The 19,164-nt window shown below is 41.6% G+C and overlaps 1 pseudogene; it reads right to left on the bottom strand.

Moving 5' to 3' along the window:
- Positions 1 to 17,647: 17,647 nt before the first annotated feature.
- Positions 17,648 to 18,596, bottom strand: LOC118988259 (40S ribosomal protein S2-like; annotated as a pseudogene).
- Positions 18,597 to 19,164: the final 568 nt, after the last annotated feature.

Raw genomic sequence — 19,164 nt, 5'->3', positions numbered from 1 at the left:
TAAATAAGTCCATTTAACATTTTGTACAATAATGGTTTGGTGATGATGAACTCCTTTAGTTTTTTTTTTTTTGTCTGTGAAGCTTTTTATTTTTGATTTTAAATAATATCTCTGCTAGGTAGGAACAATCTTGGCTATAGGTCACCACTTTTCATGACTTTGAATATTTGTTGCAAATCCCTTCTAGCCTGCAAAGTTTCTTTTAAGAAATCAGCTGACAGTCTTATGGGAACTCTCTGTAGGTAACTGACTGTTTTTCTCTTGCTGCTTTTAAGATTCTCTCTTTATCTTTAGCCGTTGTCATTTTAATTATGATATATCTTTGACTGGGCCTCTTTGAATCCATATTGTTGGGGATTCTCTGTGCTTCCTGGACTTGTATGTCTATTTCATTCACCAGATCAGGGAAGTTTTCTTTCATTATTTTTCAAATATATTTCCAATTTCTTGCTCTTTCTCTTCTCTTTCTGGCACCTCTATGATGTGAATGTTGGAATGTTTGAAGTTGTCCCAGAGGTTGCTTACGCTATCCTCATTTTTTCAGATGATTTTTTCTTCTTGTTATTCTGATTGGTTGTTTTTTTCTTCTTTATATTTCCAACCATTGATTTGGCTCTCAGCATCATCCACTCTACTGTTGTGTCCCTGTAAATTGTTCTTTATTTCAATTAGTGAATCCTTCACTTCTGACTGTATCTTTTCTATGCTGCTGAGGTTCTCACTAAGTTCCTTGGGCATCCTTATAACCATCTCAAAGATTGTTTAATTCCATTTTGTTTAGTTCTTTTTCTGGAGTTTTGATCTGCTCTTTCATTTGGGCCATGTTTCTTTGTCTCCTCATCTTAGCAGCCTTCCTGTGTTTGTTTCCATGTATTAGGTCAAGCTGCTTTGACTTCCTGTCTTAGTAACATGGCCTAATGTAGTAGGTATCCTGTAGGGTCCAGTGGCACAATTTCCCCTACCCCCCAAGCTGGGTACTTAAGGGGAACCCTTCATGTGGGCTGAGTGTACCCTCCTCATGTAGTTGAGTCTTGGTTGCTTTTGGCAGATCAATGGGAGTGATTTACCCAGTCCAGGCAGCTGCAAGGACTGGCTGTGACCACTTATCACCAACCTTTGCCCTCTATGGGGGATCAGCTGAGTGGGGTCATGTAGGTTAGACATCTGTAGATTGGGAACAAAAAGGGGATTTAGAGAAAAGCCCTAAGCATTAAGCCTCCAGAAAAATGAGGTTCTGGCCTACAATGAATACTTCTAGGCCCGAGTTGTATTTCAGCTCCAGACCCGGAAAAGCAGCAAAACCAGAGAAGTGATGGCAAGGCTGCTTTCAGGACCAGCTGCATTGACTAATGATCCCCTGTGCCAACCAATCAGTAAAGACCACTACTCTGAAAGGACACACCTGGAAAACTGTTAAATATTCTATTAAGGTCTTCCTCTGGGATCTCCCCTAAAATCCCCGCCCTTAGAAGTCCTTAAGATGGAGGACCAATGTGCTTTCCCTCCCAGGAGCATGCCCGAGCCTTTCCCCTCCCCCTCCTCTTTCTCCCAGACATGTTACTTTTACCTTCTTTTCTCCTAAGCTCCAAGGGCCCCATCTTTTGCATCTGTTGTTTCCTGAATCCATTTCTTCTACCACTCACTTCTTCTACCTCTGTGACTTTTTAAAAAATTTTAAAAAATATTTTATTTATTTATCTTTAGAGGGGAAGGGAAGGAGAGAGAAAGAGAAACATCAGTGTATGGTTGCTTCTCATGCATCCCCTGCTGAGAACTGGCCCCTGCTGGGAACTGGCCTGCAACCCAGACATGTGCCCTGACTGGGAATCGAACCGCGATCGTCTGGTTCACAGGCCCGTGCTCAATCCACTGAGTTAAACCAGCCAGGGCTTACCTCTGTAACTTTTTAAATAAACTTTCTCTTGTAGTTTGACTTTTGACTCTAAATTCTTCCTTAGCCAGACAGAACTTAAGTGCCGTGGTTGCTGAACTGAGGTCCTGTCTGACTCCACAGGTCTAACTCCTGGCATTTAGAGATAAAATATTGTTGAGGAAGAAAATTCTAGAAAAATTAATATTGTTGACAAACAAAATGAAAAGGGAAAGAAGTAGTAGATGGCCTAGTATGGATAAACCATATTCAAGGGCCAGAACTGTTTCAGTGTAGGCTCAAGCAGGAAGCATACTGAGGCCTGAACTTCATCACAGCAATGGAGGAATTGTATTGATGAAATATAGGTGGGAGATACAAGACTAGCTACCATAGGAACCAAAGGGCTTGGAAAGCTGGGGGAGGGAAGCTGTCCTAGTATGGACATTATGGAGATTAAACACAGCAGGGAGACACAGCAAAGACAGAGACTGAAAATCCAGTGGGCAGTAGCTTTCTGGTTGTGGGCAAACAGTTTATTCAAGAAAATGGTCCATCAGTCTTCGGGTACATGAGGATCAAGTTAACACCTACCTCCCCACCTCCAAATGAGTCAGAGAAGAGGCTGACATGGTGGCTCCATCTGCAGAGAGGAGTTGGTGTGGAGAACATCAGTTAATGCAAGATCATTCATCTCTGGGAACTGTTTTTTTCCAGCTCCTGCACTGGAATGTAAGCTTCATGAAAGCAGATTTAATTCTGTTAACCACTTGATCTCAGTACCTTTCACAATGACTGTAGGTTCTCAATTATTTGTACTTGGTGCCAGTCTGTTTTAGTATATCCTAAGTCTACAAGCAGCAAAGTACCAGCTCTGCCTGCTCCTGATGTTAGGTATGAAGTATTCTGTCCATGGCTCCCTGCTTTGGGATACAGGGGGGAGGTCCAGGCTGACAGATCAGGTGTGTTGATAGATATACTGTGGGGGTAGGCTGGAAGTGGTGAATGGCAAGACAATTTCTGTCAGATTACTACTTCCTCTAATCCTTGGGGTGGGCAGACTACCTCATTGGCTCCTTAAGTCCCTCAGCTCCTCAGCTTCTACCTGGGAGAGAGGCCCATAAAAAGAGTTCCTGAAAAAGAAATGCCTGGGACTATGGGCTTCAACATTCAAAAAAGGCAGCAAACCTTCAAAGGTTCAGGCTTTTCCTCCAAACAGTTATCAAAGCTTTCCCAGTGGCTTGCTAACAGTGTATGAACTTCAAGGATTACTCTTCCAATTTGGAAGAGGAGACTATCAATTTTAGAAAAGCTGGAAGGAGCTATTGCCAAGGCAACCAATAGAGGCCATAATATTTGCCCTCATCCACTTTAACCATGATCAAGTCAACTCTAGAGGTCACAGTAGGGGGGAATAAACCCTTTTAATTAGCTAATCTTTGCTTCCACCCAGCCACTTGCTCTTCAGGTAAATACAATTTATTACATCTGATAGCTGTCTCTGCAGCTGTGATGCAAACAGGCCATTTCTTCTTTCATCTTGTTGTCTGAGACTGTTCCCTTATTAAATACATCCCTTATTAAATCCATTTCAAAGAAATGGAGTTTTAAAACAGGCTTTCAGGGAAGTTCAGAGAAATCCATTTTTCCTATCAGCTCTTTTCCGAGAAGAGCAACAGCCTCTTAGCTGGCCAAGAGCTGACCAAGGTCATTTAATGACCTTGGAACTACTGTCAAAAGTCACTTATATATGAGGGTGTACTTTTGAGCTCTCAATTCTCCTCCATTGTTCTATGCCTGTCTTTATGCCAGTGCCATACTGTTTTGATTACTGTAGCTTTGTAGTAAAATTCAAAACTAGAAAGTGTGAGTCTTTCAACTTCGTTATTTTTTTCAAAATTGTTTTGACTCTTCAGATTTTCTTGAGATTCCATGAGTTCTAGGATGCAATTCAATTATCTATTTCAGAAAAAATAGAGTCTTTGTATTGCCCTGAATTATAGTGCACTATATTAAGTCTTCCAGTTCATGAATGTGGGTTGTCTTATCATATATTTATGTATTCATTAATTTCTTTCAGTAAGGTTTTGTAGCTTTCAGTGTTCAGGGTTTTTTTACATCCTTGGTTAAGTGAATTCCTTAGTATCTTCTTCTTTTTAATACTACTGTAAATAAAATTGCTCTTTTAAAATTTTCTTTTTCATTGTTCATTACTAGTGCATAGAAGTTAAAATGACTTTTGCATATTGATTTTCTAAACTGCAACTTTGATGAATGTTTATTAGTAATAATTTGTATTTATTCATGAATAAGATGTATTTAACATTGAGCAAGCATTTACTATATTTCAAGTACTGCATAAATTATTTTACTTAAGGTATATCTAAATTTTTCACTGAGATTATAATGTATCATAATGTTCATTTAACAAATAAAGAAACATCTCCATTTATAAATCCAATGTAGTAATATATTGAAAGTAAGAGATCTAGAATTAGTGAATGCAAGGTGACAGAGACGTTTAGCTGCTAAGATGTCTGACTCTAAAGCACAACCTTTTAGGCCGTGCTCAGTGCAGCCTCCCTCTATCACCCTGCTTCTGTGCCTTATTAAAGCCAAAAGAAATGGTTGACAAGGGAGTTACAAAGCTGACCTCAACCCATTTTCTGTTTAGCAAGACAATCATAGGTATCAATTAAGCAAATGAGCATCTCTGAGGCAAAGTATTGGGGACATTGGCAACTTAACAGGCCCAAACCCCTTCAAGTCCTTCCCAGCCTAAAATCAATGCCTGGCTCTTTGCCTGCTGTGGAATGAAGTGGAAGCTCCTGGCAAGCATCTATGATACTTGTCATGTCCTGTCCCTCTCTACTGAACTGGTCCCCTCTTGTCCCCAGCCCCTAGGTCATGGCCCAGGTGACAGAATTACTATCTGTTGTCACCTTCGTGGTTTTGCCTGAGGTAGTTGCTGGGCCAGGAAAGATCCAACCTTGACCCCCCACCTCGCATTCCTCCCCTCCAGACAGAGGGGCTCTCACTCTTCTCTCTGGGTGACCTGCTCTGTACTTCTTTTCTTGCTGTACTAATCATACTCCATTGCCATGGTTTGCTGGCCTCCATCTCCATGACTAGGCTCTGAGCTTTCCATTGGCCTGGACATGGAACAAGTCAGATTTATCTCTATGGCCCTCAAAGAGAACACAGCTATTTGTTGAAAGAATGAATGGCTAAATGAGGAAGTGAATTAGAGATGGTGGCAGGTGAAAGGGCTCGGCCTGAAGGTTGAGACACTGCCTGCAGGAGTTAGAAATTACAATTATGGTCATGCTGCTGGTAACCATTTACTGAGTCTCTACTGTTTATCTGACACCGTGTTATACCCATCATATCCATTAATTCATTTAATCTTCATGATGACTTATAAGGTAGAGCTCACTTGTGGTGACACAGCCAGTAAGACAAAGTGAGGACTTGAAGGCAGATTTGCTGACTTCAAATTCTAGCCTTTTGCAGTAGGAAGATGTAACTCATTGCTTTTTTTCCTCCTGTCACAGCTGTGCACAGAGTCAGCCTTCTATGCCACGGTCTTGGGCAATGTGTCTGAAGTTCAAAACACAGAGACCCTGACAGTCCCCCTCAGTGAGATGAATTCAAGGAATTTGGAGGGCTGATCTAAGGAAAAGGTATAACCATAAAGTGGCAGCAGCACACTCAAGCTTTATTTGTGTGCTGCTCTAGCAGATTTGCATAGCTGGGGGGTGTCCCAAAGAGCATGAGACCATCTGGGAACTACAGCCTGGGGGCTGCCACTTAAAAGAGAAGGAGGGTGATGAGGGCATCTGGCCAAAATAGAGGTATAGGTAGATACACTTCACTTCCTTGCACAACCAAAAGAAGAAATGCAAATTTAAAAACAAAAGATTGCCAGAATGCCAGAAAATTGAACTGTATGAAAGCCTAACAGCCGAGGAGTTAAAAAAGAAACACTCATTCAGACTGGTAGGAGGGGTAGACAGGCAGCTGGGGTGGGAGAGGACACAAGGCAAGACAGTGGCTGCAGGACTGGGTGGTCCCACATTTGCGCAGACAAACCAGGAGGAACAATTGGGGAGCGAGACAGACTGCACAACCCAGGGTTTCAGCATGGGGAAATAAAGCCTCAAAACCTCTGGTTATAGAATTTCATGGGGGTTTTAGCATCAGGAGAAACTCCTAGCCTCGCAGAAAAGATCATTGGAGAGTCTCAGAGGTTCCTAGAACATACACAAACCCACCCACCTGGGACTCAACACCACAAGGGTCTAATTCGCTTGTTGGTAGCAGGGGCAGTGACTGAAAGCTGGCCAAGAGCTGAGCAAGTGGCACCGTCCCCTCTGTGATCCCTCCCCCACATAGAGTGCCACAATGCAGCAAAGAGGATTGCCCAACTCAGGCAAATACCTAAGTCTCGGCCCCTTACTATGTAATGGGCACACTGAGACAAAAAAAAATATGGCCCAAAAGAAAGGTTCCAAAATAGAACTAAGTGATGAAGAGATAGCCAATCTATCAGGTGCAGAGTTCAAAACACTGGTAATCAGGATGCTGACAGAAATAGTTGAGTATGGTCACAAAATAGAGGAAAAAGTGAAGGCTATGCAAAGCGAAATAAAGAAAAATAAATAGGGAACTAAGAGGGAAGGGAAGAAAACCAGGACTCAGATCAATGGTTTGGAGCAGAAGGAAGAAATAGACATTCGACCAGAACAGAATGAAGAAACACAAATTCAAAAAAAAATGAGGAGAGGCTTAGGAACCTCTGGGACAACTGGAAACATTCCAATATCCAAATCATAGAGGTGACAGAAGGAGAAGAGGAAGAGCAAGAAATCAAAAACTTATTTAAACAAATAATGAAGGAGAACTTCCCCAATCTGGCAAAGAAATAGAATTCCAGAAAGTCCAGGAAGCTCAGAGTCCCAAAGAATTTGAACTCAAAGAAGCACACAGCAAGGCACATCATAATTATGTTACCCAAGATTAAAGATAAGGAGAAAATCTTAAAAGCAGCAAGAGAAAAGGAGACAATTGTCTACAAAGGTATTCTCATAAGACTACCAGCTGATTTTTCAAAAGAAATTTTGTAGGCAAGAAGGGGCTGGAAAGAAGTATTCAAAGTCATGAAAGGCAAGGACCTACATCCAAGATTACCCTGTCTAGCAAAGCTATCATTCAGAATGGGAGGGCAGATAAAGTGCTTCCTAGGGAAAGTCAAGTTAAAGAAATTCATCATTGCCAAGCCCTTATTATAGGAAATGTTAAAGGGGTTTGTCTAAGAGAAAGAAGATGATCAAAAACATGAACAGTAAAATGACAACAAATTTACAATTGTCAACAACTGAACCTAAAAAAGAACAAAAGCAAAAACAAACTAAGCAAACAACTAGAACAGGAACAAAATCATAGAAATGGAGATCAAAGGAGGATTATGAGGAAGGAGTGGGATGGGGAAGAATAGGGGAAAAGATACAGGAAATAAGAAGCATAAATGGTAAGTACGAAATAGACAACAGGAGGTTAAGGAGAAGGCAAAGAACTTATATGTATGACCTATGGACATGAATTAAGGTGGGGGAATGCTGGTGGGAGTGGGGGTACAGGGTTGAAGGGAATAGAAAGGAGAAAAAATGGGACAACTATAATAGCATAATCAATAAAATACATTTAAAAAAGAAGGAGAGGAGGGTAAGGAAAGTCTCTGTGAGAGGGGGTGGCTGATGGGGGTTTCTGGGTGTAGGTGATGTCACTCGACAAGGTGGGGAGTCTCTGGGTCAGGGAACTTGTAAGGGCAGCAGTAGATGGGGCTCTTCATGACAATAAAATCCATGGCTAGTAGATTCATAAGGTATTGTAAAGCAGAAAGACTGTAAATGGCTCCAAATCTGCTTCATTGTACAGAGTTTAAGACAATTGGAGGTGTAAAAATTTGAGTTCTGTGTTAGCTGTGTTTTGCTCTGAACAGATCCCAGCCTGCTGTGATGAAGTGGAAAACCCAGGTGCCCATATACAGTGACTGTCTTTGATTCATTTCTGGAATACCCTGGGAGCTTTAATCCCTAGGGAGAATCAGACCGACATAATAGGCCCATAGAAACCCACCCAGAGCTGAGCCAGCCTTGTTATGCAGGGGGTCTTACAAAAGGAAATGAGTCTCTTAAGATGATTGCTACAAATGTAGAATTTAAACAACTCTAAACAGAAATGCCAATAACTTTAAATAATTAGTTTTAGTCAGAACCCTACCAGTGATGGGTAAATAGGAAAGCTAGTAAAAATATTCATTGGAAGGCTGTTTTTCTCTCTCCCAGTGCATTTACTTGATGAAACTTTACAAAGCCCGGAAGTCTCACTAGAGGTGGCCAACACTGTGTATGTGTGTTGGTGGGCCTGAGCTTTGCATGTACAGGGGACTCATGATCACAGCAGCTAACACTTGCTCACCTTTCCTCTGTGCCAGATGCTGTGCTTCTCAGAGCGTGATCTGTGGGCTGGTGCTGACCCACGATCTGTTTGTTAATGATCCATGACAATAAGTATAGAAATCTACATTTTTATAGCAATTTGATATGACTGCCACTTCTACACATGAGATCATTGTTCAACATTCTATTTTCATTGTATTTTACAAAAGGATCAGTTTAAGTCTGGAAAAGAAAACAAAGACTGAAAACTGGTCCTTTACTTCAGATAGTTTGAGAAATACTGTTCTATGATATTATTTCCACTTCATAGATGAAGAAACAGAGTCTCAGAGAGATGAATTACATGCCCCAGGCTACACAGTTAGCAAGTAGGTACTGGGATTTGAACCCAGTTTATCTATTTGACTTCAAGTCTGTGGTCTCAGGGTCCATATTGTGAGCCCTGAGATGCTATACTTGAACCCACTGACAGTCATTTGATTGCTGGCTGTGGCTGAAGCAGCTTTTAGCAGAGCACTTCCGTTTACTGACTCCAAAGTCCATTACAGAACTTGAGGTGACCCATCTCTGGGCAGGAAGTAAGCAAGAGGCTGCCGGTGGGACCTGACTGCTAAGGGGGAAAGCTAGGGCATAGGTATTTGTTATTAATCACTTGTGGTCAGGAAGCCAGAGGTTCCAGCCACAGAAATGAGGGTTTCAGTACTTTGCCCTAATTACCGTGGTTTCACAGCTGTGATCAATTCATGTTTTCTCACTGTGCTCAAGCCTGGTCTGTGGAGACTGATGTGAAGAGGTGTAAAAATAAGTTCTGTTTCCAGCCAGATTAATTACGGGCTCTGTGGAGGCCCCAGTGCAACTGCCTGGACCACAAGATTGATTGGCTCAGGCCCCAGGTCCAGCTGCAGGGAAGCCATACCAGCCGATATAAGGCTGCCCGTGTGGGTGGAACTGAAGCTGAGAGGCAGTGACCCAGCCCAGTGCCCAGTCTTGGCTCTCACTGCAGCCCCCCACTTGAAGGCCCTATGTCCCCTTTTCCACCTACCCAGCTCAGCAATGTGCTGAGAAGATAAAAATGAAACCAAATGTCTGTAAATTGCTTAGGACAGAATGAGGAATGTTGGGGAGGCTCAACAAGGAGGCTCAGCTATCCTCAGCAAGGATAGCTGTTATTGTTACTAGTGGTTTTTTTATTGTTATTATTAATTTTTGCAAACATCTGTCTCTTTCTACTAAACCTCAAGGTCAAGAACTGTTTCTTATTTTCTTTGACCCCTGGGACCTAGTGTGGTGCTAGGCACAACTCAGATGCTCTGAATGAATAAATTAGTTGATTGAGTGACACTAATTTGCATTATTTCCTCCTTATAACTAATTCATTTCACTTGTTACTGGCTTTCTTCTTCATAATATCCATATCCTGTAAATAACCAATTAATTCCCAGATGGGTTTACCCCACTATTCCTGGGAACTCAGCTTCCAGTCCCTTTGTTAAGCAAGACATCTTTCAATTCCATAAGGCCCATCCCTAGCCTTTTAGCTCATTCACACACATGAATTCAATCCATAATCATTGGAAGCCTGTTTGAATCAGCACTGAGTTAACAGCTGGAGGGGCAGCTAAAAGAAGCACAGTCCCTGTCTTCAAGTTACGTTTTGATTGGGGAAAACACATAGGAGGGACCAGAACCCAGGCTTGAGAGGCTAGAGGAGTAGCCCTGAGCAGAAGAGGGCTCAGCAGAGCATTGCTGGGTAAACCGGAGATGAGAGGGGCTGGGGTGGGTGAGCAGGAGTCAGCTAACAGTGGCCTTTGTAGGTTGTGAAAGGGAAGTTGAACTTTACTCAGGGACAAAGTGTGAAGTGGTGGTTGGGGTAGGGGTGGGGTGTTGGTAATAAGTATGTGGGAATGAGTTTGGAGGCTGACACTATTGGGTTTGTAGTGTAGACATCACCCTTTCATTGCAAAATAGGAGAGTTGACTGGAAGGAAAGCCTGGAGGACAGAGACAAAGTTTGTGTCAGATTTAAGTAGACTGGGTTTGCTTCAATAGAAAGCTGGAAAATGCAGAACTCTCTTTGTTGCCATGGCCAGAATTCTAACAGATTCTTTTTGCCGAACAAACAGCTGTGTGAACCCTGATTCAATGCACAAACTGCTTAAATAAATTATGTATGTCAGTACTTCAAAGACAAGCAATATGGCCCTGTGTATTTCATAAGGCGGTGAGTGAAGGGGGGTCATGGGCACCACACATTGTGTGTGTGTGTACGCCTCTAGAGGAAATGAAGAGGTCTCATTTTATACAAGGAAGCAGAAAAATCTTCAAGACAGTGGAATTCATTGCTTGAGATTTGCGGAATAAGCAGGCAGGAGTACTGAGAGCTTGATCGAGCCAACTGAAGGACGCACTAAATACTGGTGCTTTCTGAGGGTCTGACTTCTGTGAGACAGGGGACAATGGCTTCATAACCAAGTCTTGGGAGAACGCAGGCGCTGTGTGTGTGTGTTGGTGGCAGAACGCAAGTAAATGTGTACTTTGGGGTAAATGATTTCCAAGCTGCTAACTGAATTATAAAGTTAAGAAATGACACCTCTGAGACACTGCTAAGGAGAATTGCTCACTCCGCCAGTCAGAAGTCACAGGTGGTGGGGCAGGAGTGAAGCTGGGAGATACTTGCAGTCTCATTTGTGTGAAGAGACAGATGTGAATCAGCTTTCTATGCCTGCTCACAATAGGGGATCAATACACTTAAAATACAATTGTTGGAATGAAATGTTTTTACCCAAACTAAAAGTTTTCCTAGGAATGTGTAAGGTTCCCTTTGGGGTGTCCTGAAGGAAAGGGCAGGGTTTTGGGGAACGGCTTCTTGGGAGAAGGGGTCCCTGGCCATGCTGGGAAGGAACCCGCTGGGAAATGTAGGTACAGATGTTATTCACGAGCTGCAGAAACCCAGACAAAAGGGGACCTCTGAACAAAGGTTGGGGCCAACTGAGAATGGGACACACTAATGCCTGTGGCTAGGATGTATTGAGCAGCAACTGTGGGCCAAGCACTGGCCTAAGCACCTGCCCTTTCTTACTTTGTTGGTTTCCTAGGACAACCTCTCGTGGTAAGTACGTGATAATCCCACATTACAAATGAGCAAACTGAGGCTAAGATAAGGTAAGTAGCTTATTCAGCATCACTGAAGTAAATACATTTTGGGGTTTGAGGGAGTAGATTTTCTCCATCAGCAGCTCTGGGACCAGGGCCATCCTGGTTCCTGTCCTGGTTCCCTAGTCATGACCCAACACCCATATAATAAATTTATGTTAGGCTGAAGTCAGCCAGAGTTGGTTTCTGTCACTGGTGACCACTGACCTCTGACTGGCATAATCACAGGTTGTCAAGCAGAAGCAGCAGGACTTAAATCCAGGCAGGCTGGCTCCTGAGTATGTTTTCTTAGTTGCTCTAGTCTGTGCCCAAAGGCAGTAGCCACAGAGGCACCTCTGTGGACGCTCAAAGATGGAAAGTAGGTCCACTGAGAGTTGACTGAGCCACTGCTTCTCTGCCTGTCAGTGTTCAAGGTATGTTCTCATCATTGTAGGTGTGTTTATATCTTCTGAGTGAAGCACGGAGGTGGAGACCTTGGTCCCACCTCCTCATGGCCACTAAGGCCAAAGGTTTTGTTTCTAGGGTGGACCCTGGAAGCCACAGACACCCCCCACTTTTTCCTCAGGTCTTGACCTCAGACATGCCTTTCCCACAGGTTCCTTCAGCTTCTCTGTTCTTTCCTTCCTGCCCCTAAAAGGGCCTGGTACCAGCCACACAAGCTGTGGTGTGCTGTCATCCAAGGTCAGTCCCTGGTCATGCCTCCTCTCTGCCATTCATCCTGGAGGGAAGGCTTTATTCCCAGGTGAAGAAAGATGATGTTTCAGGAAGCAGGTGAGAGAGGGGCTGTGGCTGGTGGTTGCAATAACACTTGTCTGTGGGAGGCTGGAAGGTGCTCTTCTGATGATAGCTGCCTTCGGGCAATCGTTCTCCACTTTTGTGGGCTTCTCTGTTTCACTTAAAGATTGTTCTGCCCAGCTGGCCAGATTTGCTACCCAGACAAAGCACTCTGGTCAGGAAAATGCCAGTCTGATCATTTTCCATTCTTTTATGTTTGACCATCCTAAGTTTCTTCCATCTGACTGAATTCTTTCCTATTTTTCCTGGCTTGTTACATTGCTCTCTGGCCCATCTCTAGGGCATCAGGCCTCCTGGAGTCCTGCATTCCATGTCCCAGGAAGCCAGCAAAGAGGCCCAGGGTAGAAAATGGGACTTTTTTTAAAACCTACTTAGTTCAAAAGAACAAAGGCATAAAATTTGTCATTCAATGAACTCATTAGCAATGTGGAAGAGATTAGTTTCTAATTACTTTAAACTTGAAAAGCAAAATAAATAGCAATAGGACAAAGCAATCAATTCATTAATCTCATAATTCCAGGTTTCACTTGATATGTAGTATAGCTGATTAAACTCTATTTTCACTAGCTAAGACATGAATATGGTTCACAAGTCAGTAAGTATAAAAAATTAGGCAGAGATAATTTTCCTCACAACTTTGTTCTCCATCTGCCCTGCCTCACAAATAATCAATAATTTGCATTTTTAATAAATTGGATTTATTAGGGTGACATTGGTTAATAAAATTACATAGGTTTTAGCTACACAATTCTGTAATAAATCATCTGTATATTGTATTGTGTGTGTACTACCCCAAGTTAAGTCTCTGTCCATCACCATTTACCCACCTTACCTTCTCCCAACTCCCCCAACCTTTCTTCCTCTGGCAATCACCATACTGTGGTCTGTGTCCATGAGACTTTCTGTCTTTTCTTTGCTTAATTCCTGCACGCTGCTCATCCAGCTCTCAAATCCTCCCTCTGACAGCTGCCAGTCTGTTTTCTGTATCTGGGTCTCTCTCTATTTTGTTATTTTGTTTATTACCACATATGAGTGAAATCATGTGGTAATAAACAGGGGAGCTGCATTGTTCCCTCTCTGGCCCCTCCGCGCCCCCCCCCCCCCAGGCAGCACCTGTCTTTCTATTTGTCTTTCTCTGACCAGTTTATCTCACTTAGCATAATGCTTTCCAGGTGCATCCATGCCATTGGTAAGATTTCCTTCTATTTTTACAGCTGATTGGTATTCCATTGTGTAAATGTCCCACAGTTTTTTTTATCTACTCATCTATAGATGGGAACTTGGGCCTCTTCCAAATCTTGGTTACTGTAAATAATGTTGCAGTGAACATAGGGGTGCATGTATCTTTTGGAATAAGTGGTTTGGGTTTCTTTGGATATATTCCCAGAAGTGGAATTACTGGGATATAAGGAAGTTCTATTTTTAATTTTTGAGAAAACTCCATACTGTTTTCCACAGTATGACCGCACCAATCTACATTCCCACCAATAGTGCACGAGAATTCCCTTTTCTACATGTGCTGGCCAGCACTACTTGTTTTTGAGTTATTGATGCAACTGATTCTGACAGGTGTGAGGTGCTATCTCATCCCAGTTGTAATTTGCATTTCTCTGATGATTAGTAACATTGAGCATCTTTTCATATGTCTATTGGCCATCTGTATGTCCTCTTTGGAGAAGTGTCCATTCAGGTCCTTTGCCCATTTTTGAATTGAATTGTTTGGGTTTTTTGTTGTTGAGTTTTATAAGTTCTTTTTAAATTTTGGATATTGAACCTTTATCACATATATTGGTGAACATGTTCTCCCATTCATTGAGTTGTCTCCATTTTGATGATGGTTTTCTTTGCTGTACAAAGCCTTTTTGGTTTGATCTAGTCCCATTGGTTTCCTTTTTTGTTTCCTTTGCCCAAGGATATGTATCAGAAAAAATATTGTTATGAGAGTTCTGGCCAAGATGGAGGCATAGGTAGAAACACTTTGCTTCCTCGCACAACCAAAAGGAGGATAACAGCCAATCTAAAATCAGTGAACAACCAAAGGCACCAAAAAATTAAACTGTATGGAACTCCAACAACCAAGGACTTAAAGAAAAAAATCAGCCAGAACACCCAGACCCATAAGGTGACAGAGTGCAGGCAGACCATGGGGGCCTGGCTGGCTTCGGATCTCGGAGGGCTGCTTCAGAGGGACTGACTTAAGGGGAAACTGAGACTCAGAGCTGACTGTGGGCTATGGCTGGGGTTGCTGCAGTGGGAGAAACACCCGGTTTCACATGAGAGTTCATAGAAAAGTGCACTAGAGATGAGCAGGGGAGCTGCATTGTTCCCTCTCTCGCCCCTCCCTGCCCAGGCAGCACCACAGCACAACAAGGAGGGTGGCTCTGCCTGGGTGAATACCGAAGGCCCAGCCCCCTTACAGCTTATCAGCTGTGCCAAGACAAAGAGATATGGCCCAAATGAAAGAACAGAGCAAAGCCTCAGAAAGAGAACTAAGTGAGAAGGATGTCAACCTATCTGATGGAGAATTTAAAGCCCTGGTAATCAAAATGCCCACAAATCTGATTGAGCTTGGTTGAAAAATGAAAAAACAAATGAAAGATATCCAAATGAAATAAAGCCAAATATTCAGGGAACCAACAGTGACAGGAAGGAAACTAGGACTCAAAGCAACAATTTGGAACAAAAGAAAGAAAGAAATATCCATCCAGAAGAAAAGAAAGAAGACAAGAATTCAAAAAGGTGAAGAGAGACTTAGGAACCTTTGGAACAACTTGAAACATCTCAATATCTGAATTATTGGGGTGCCAGAAGAAGAAGGACAACAGCAAGAAATTGAAAACTTATTTGAACAAATAATGAAGGAAAACTTTCCCAATCTGGCAAAGGAAATAGACTTCCAGGAAGTTCAGGAAGCCCAGAGAGTCCCAAAGAAGTTGGACCCAAAGAGGAATACACCAAGGCACATCATCATTAAGTTACCCAAAATTAAAGATAAAGAGAAAATTCTAAAAGAAGCAAGGGGAAAGTAGATAGTTACCTACAAAGGGGTGCCCATTAGACTATCAGCTGATTTCTCAGAAGAAACCCTGCAGGCAAGAAGGGGCTGAAAAGAAGTATTTAAAGTCATGAAAGGCAAGGACCTACATCCAAGATTACTCTGTCCAGCAAAGTTTTTATTTAAAATGGAAGGGCAGATAAAGTGCTTCTCAGATAAGGTCGTCAAAGGAGTTCATCATCACCAAGCCATTATTTTGTGAAATGTTAAAGGAACTTATCTAAGAAAAAGAAGATAAAAAATACAAACAATAAAATGACAACAAACTCCCAACTATCAACAAATAAACCTAAAAGAAAAGAAAAACAATGAAAACAAAAACTAAGAGAACAACCAGGACAGGAACAGAATTAGAGAAATGGACATCACATGGAAGGATTTCGGTGGGGAGGAGGAAGGGAGGAATAGGGGGGGAAATGTACAGGGAAGAAGAAGCATAATTAATAGGCATAAAATAGATGAGAAGAGATAAAAATGGTATAGGAAACAGAAGACTCAAAGAACTTACATGTACAACCCGTGGACATGAACTAGGCAGGCAGGGATGCTGGAAGGTTGGGAGGCAGGGTAGAAGGGGAAGAAAAGGGGGACACTGGGAAAATTGTAAAAGCATAGTCAATAAAATACTTTAATTTTTTTTAAATAAAATAAAATAGGATCTTAAAAATATATTGTTATGAGAAATGTTTGAGATTTTACTTCTTATGTTTTCTCCTAGGATTTTTATTGTTTCTGATTTGACATTTAAGTCTTTAATCCATTTTGAGTTTACTCTTGTATATGGCATAAGAAAGGGGTCTAGCTTTATTATTTTTACATGTATCTGTCCAATTTTTTGAACATCATTAATTAAATTGACTATCTTTACCTTGTTGTATATTTTTGCCTCCTTTGTCAAATATTAATTGACTATAAAGGTATGGTTTATTTCTGGGCTCTCTATTCTGTTCCATTAATCTATGTCTGTTTTTATGCCAATACCATGCTGTTTTGATTAATATGGCCCTATAGTATAGTTTGATATCAGGTAGCATGATTCATCCAACTTTGTTCTTCTTTCTCAAAATTGCTGACTATTCAGGGTCTTTTGTGGTTCCATAGAAATTTTTGGAATATTTGTTCTAGTTCTGTGAAATATGCCATTGGTATCATGATAGGAATTACACTGAATGTATAGATTGCTTTTGGTAGTATGGACATTTTAATGGTGTTAATTCTTCCTGTCCATGAACATGGAACATGCTTCCTTATTCGTTCCTTCTTCAAATTCTTTCTTCAGAGTCTTATAATTTTCTGTGTAGAGATCTCCTACATCCTAGGTTAAATTGATTTCAAGGTATTTTAGTTTTTTGAAGCAATTGTGAATGGGATTGTTTACTTAGTTTCCCTTTCAGATAGTTCATTCTTGTTGTATAAAAATGCAACCAATTTTTGAATATTTATTTCGTATCCTGCTACTTTACTAAATTTATTGATCTGTTCTAGTAGTTTTATCTAGTAGTAATGCTAGTGGATTCTTTAGGGTTCTCTATATACAGTACCATGTCATTTGCAAACAATGACAGTTTTTACTTCTTCCTTCCCAATTTCCATGTCTTTTATTTCTTCTTCTTGTCTGATCAGCGGGGCTAAGATTTTTCAGTACAATGTTGAATAAGAGTGGTAAAAGCAGACATCCCTGTCTTGTTCCTGATGTTCAGGGAAATGCTTGTAGTTTTTGCTCATTGAGTATGATGTTGGCTTTGGGTTTGTCATATATGGCTTTCATTATATTGGAGAATGTTTCCTCTATTCCCACTTTGCTGAGAGTGTTTATCATATCCATGCTAGATTTTATCAAGTGCTTTTTCTGCATCTAATTGATATGATCCTGTGGTTTTTATGTGGTGTATCACATGTATTGGTTTGCTGATACTGTACCAACCTTGCATCCCAGTAATAAATCCCACTTGATCATGGTATATGAGATTTTAATTTATTGCTGGATCCATTTGCTGATATTTTGTTGAGAATTGTAGCATCTATGTTGATCAGGGATATTGCCTATGCATTTTCTTTCTTTGTCTGGTTTTGAAATTAGGATAAAGCTGGCCTCATAAAATGAGCTTTGGTGTCAATTTGAATGAGCTTTTCTTGAATTGTTTGGAATAGTTTGAGAAAACTAGGTGCTAGTTCTTTGAAAACTTGGTAAAATTCACCTGTCAGGCCATCTGGTCCCTGACTTTCATTTGTTGGGAGATTTTTGATTACTGCTTCATTTTCAGCAGTTATAATCTGTTTATTCGGATTCTCAAATTTATTTTTTTAAACGGGCTTAATTCACTTTATTTTCCTTGTACAAAAATTATGTGGTGGCCACAGCTGGAGTCTGGGTCCTCTGCACAGAAACTCTAATGCAGGTCTTTACAAGATGGTCGGTGAATAATTCCTGGTAGGGAGACTTGTTCACACAGTCTCTTTCCAGAGGCCGGAGGTGAGGTAGATGTAGGTCGTAGAGACGGCACCAAAGGTAGCCTTGGCAAAGTTGTCCAGGGTGGCAGCGCAGTCCCTGGTTGAGGTGTAGCAGTTGTGGATACCATCATCAGCCATCATCAGCAGCTTTTTGGGCTCAGGGGCTGAGACGATGCCCTTGGGGAAAGAGATTAGGCACACCAGCACAGAGCCACAGGGCCCAGTCATCTTACAAGGCACGGTGTGGGGCTTGCCGATCTTATTCCCCTAGTAGCCTTGCCACACAGGAACAATAGAGAGCTTAGCCAGGATGATGGTCCCATGGATGGCAGTGGCTACTTCCTTTGAGCACTTAACACCCAGACCAACATGTCTATTGTAATCCCCAATGGCAACAAATGCCTTGAACTGGGTCCTGTGGCCTGTATGTGTCTGATTTTGCACGGGCATAATCTTCAAAACCTCATCCTTGAGGGATGCCCCCAAGAAAAAGTCAATGATCTCAGGTTCCTCGATGGGTAGAGAAAAGAGATAGATTTGCTCCAGGGACTTGATTTTCACGTTCTTGACCAGGCAGCCCAACTTGGTGATGGGGATCCATTCCTTATCCGTGGCCTTGCCTCTGCCAGCTCCACAGCCTTGACCCCGACCCTGACCCTGACCCAGATTTCAACCCTGGCCACAACCTTGGCCTGGATGCCACTGCCAAATTCTCCTTGGAAGCCACTGTGGCCTCCCATTCCAGGACCCCTGGGGCCTCTGGGCCCTTCTGCAGCACCAGCATCATCCGCCATTTGGTGTTCCTTGGGAAAAAAAAAGCTTTTTATTCTTCCTGACTCATTTTTGGAACACTGTGTGTTTCTAGAAATTTATCCATTTATTCCAGGTTGTCCAATTTATTGGCATATAGTTGTTTGTAATATTTTCTTAAAATCTTTTGTATTTCTTTGTTGTCAGTCATTACTTCTCTTTCATTTCTGATTTTATGTATTTGGATTCCTCTCTATTTCTTACGGGATGAATCTGATTAAAGGTTTGTCAACTGGTTTATCTTTTCAAAGATCCAGGTCTTCGATTCACTGATCATTTGTATTGTTCTTTTAGACTCTGTTTTGTTTATTTCTGCTCTGATCTTTGTTACCGCATTTCCTTCTGCTTACTAACTTTGGGCTTTGTTTATTGTTACTTGTCCAATTCCTTTAAGTGTAAAGTTAGATTGTTATTTGAGATTTTTATTGTTTCTTGAGGTAGGCCTGTAGTGCTAAGAATTTCCCCCTTATGACTGCTTTCACTGTAGTCCCACAGATTTTGAGTTGTTACACTCTCATTTATATTTGTTTCCAGGTATCTTTTGATTTCTTCCTTGATGTCATTGTTAAC

This window comes from Sturnira hondurensis, unplaced genomic scaffold (genome assembly GCF_014824575.4).
Source record: "Sturnira hondurensis isolate 20B ecotype Veracruz unplaced genomic scaffold, ASM1482457v3 Scaffold0006213, whole genome shotgun sequence".
Lineage (NCBI taxonomy): Eukaryota > Metazoa > Chordata > Mammalia > Chiroptera > Phyllostomidae > Sturnira > Sturnira hondurensis.
This window is presented reverse-complemented; position numbering and strand designations above follow the sequence as displayed.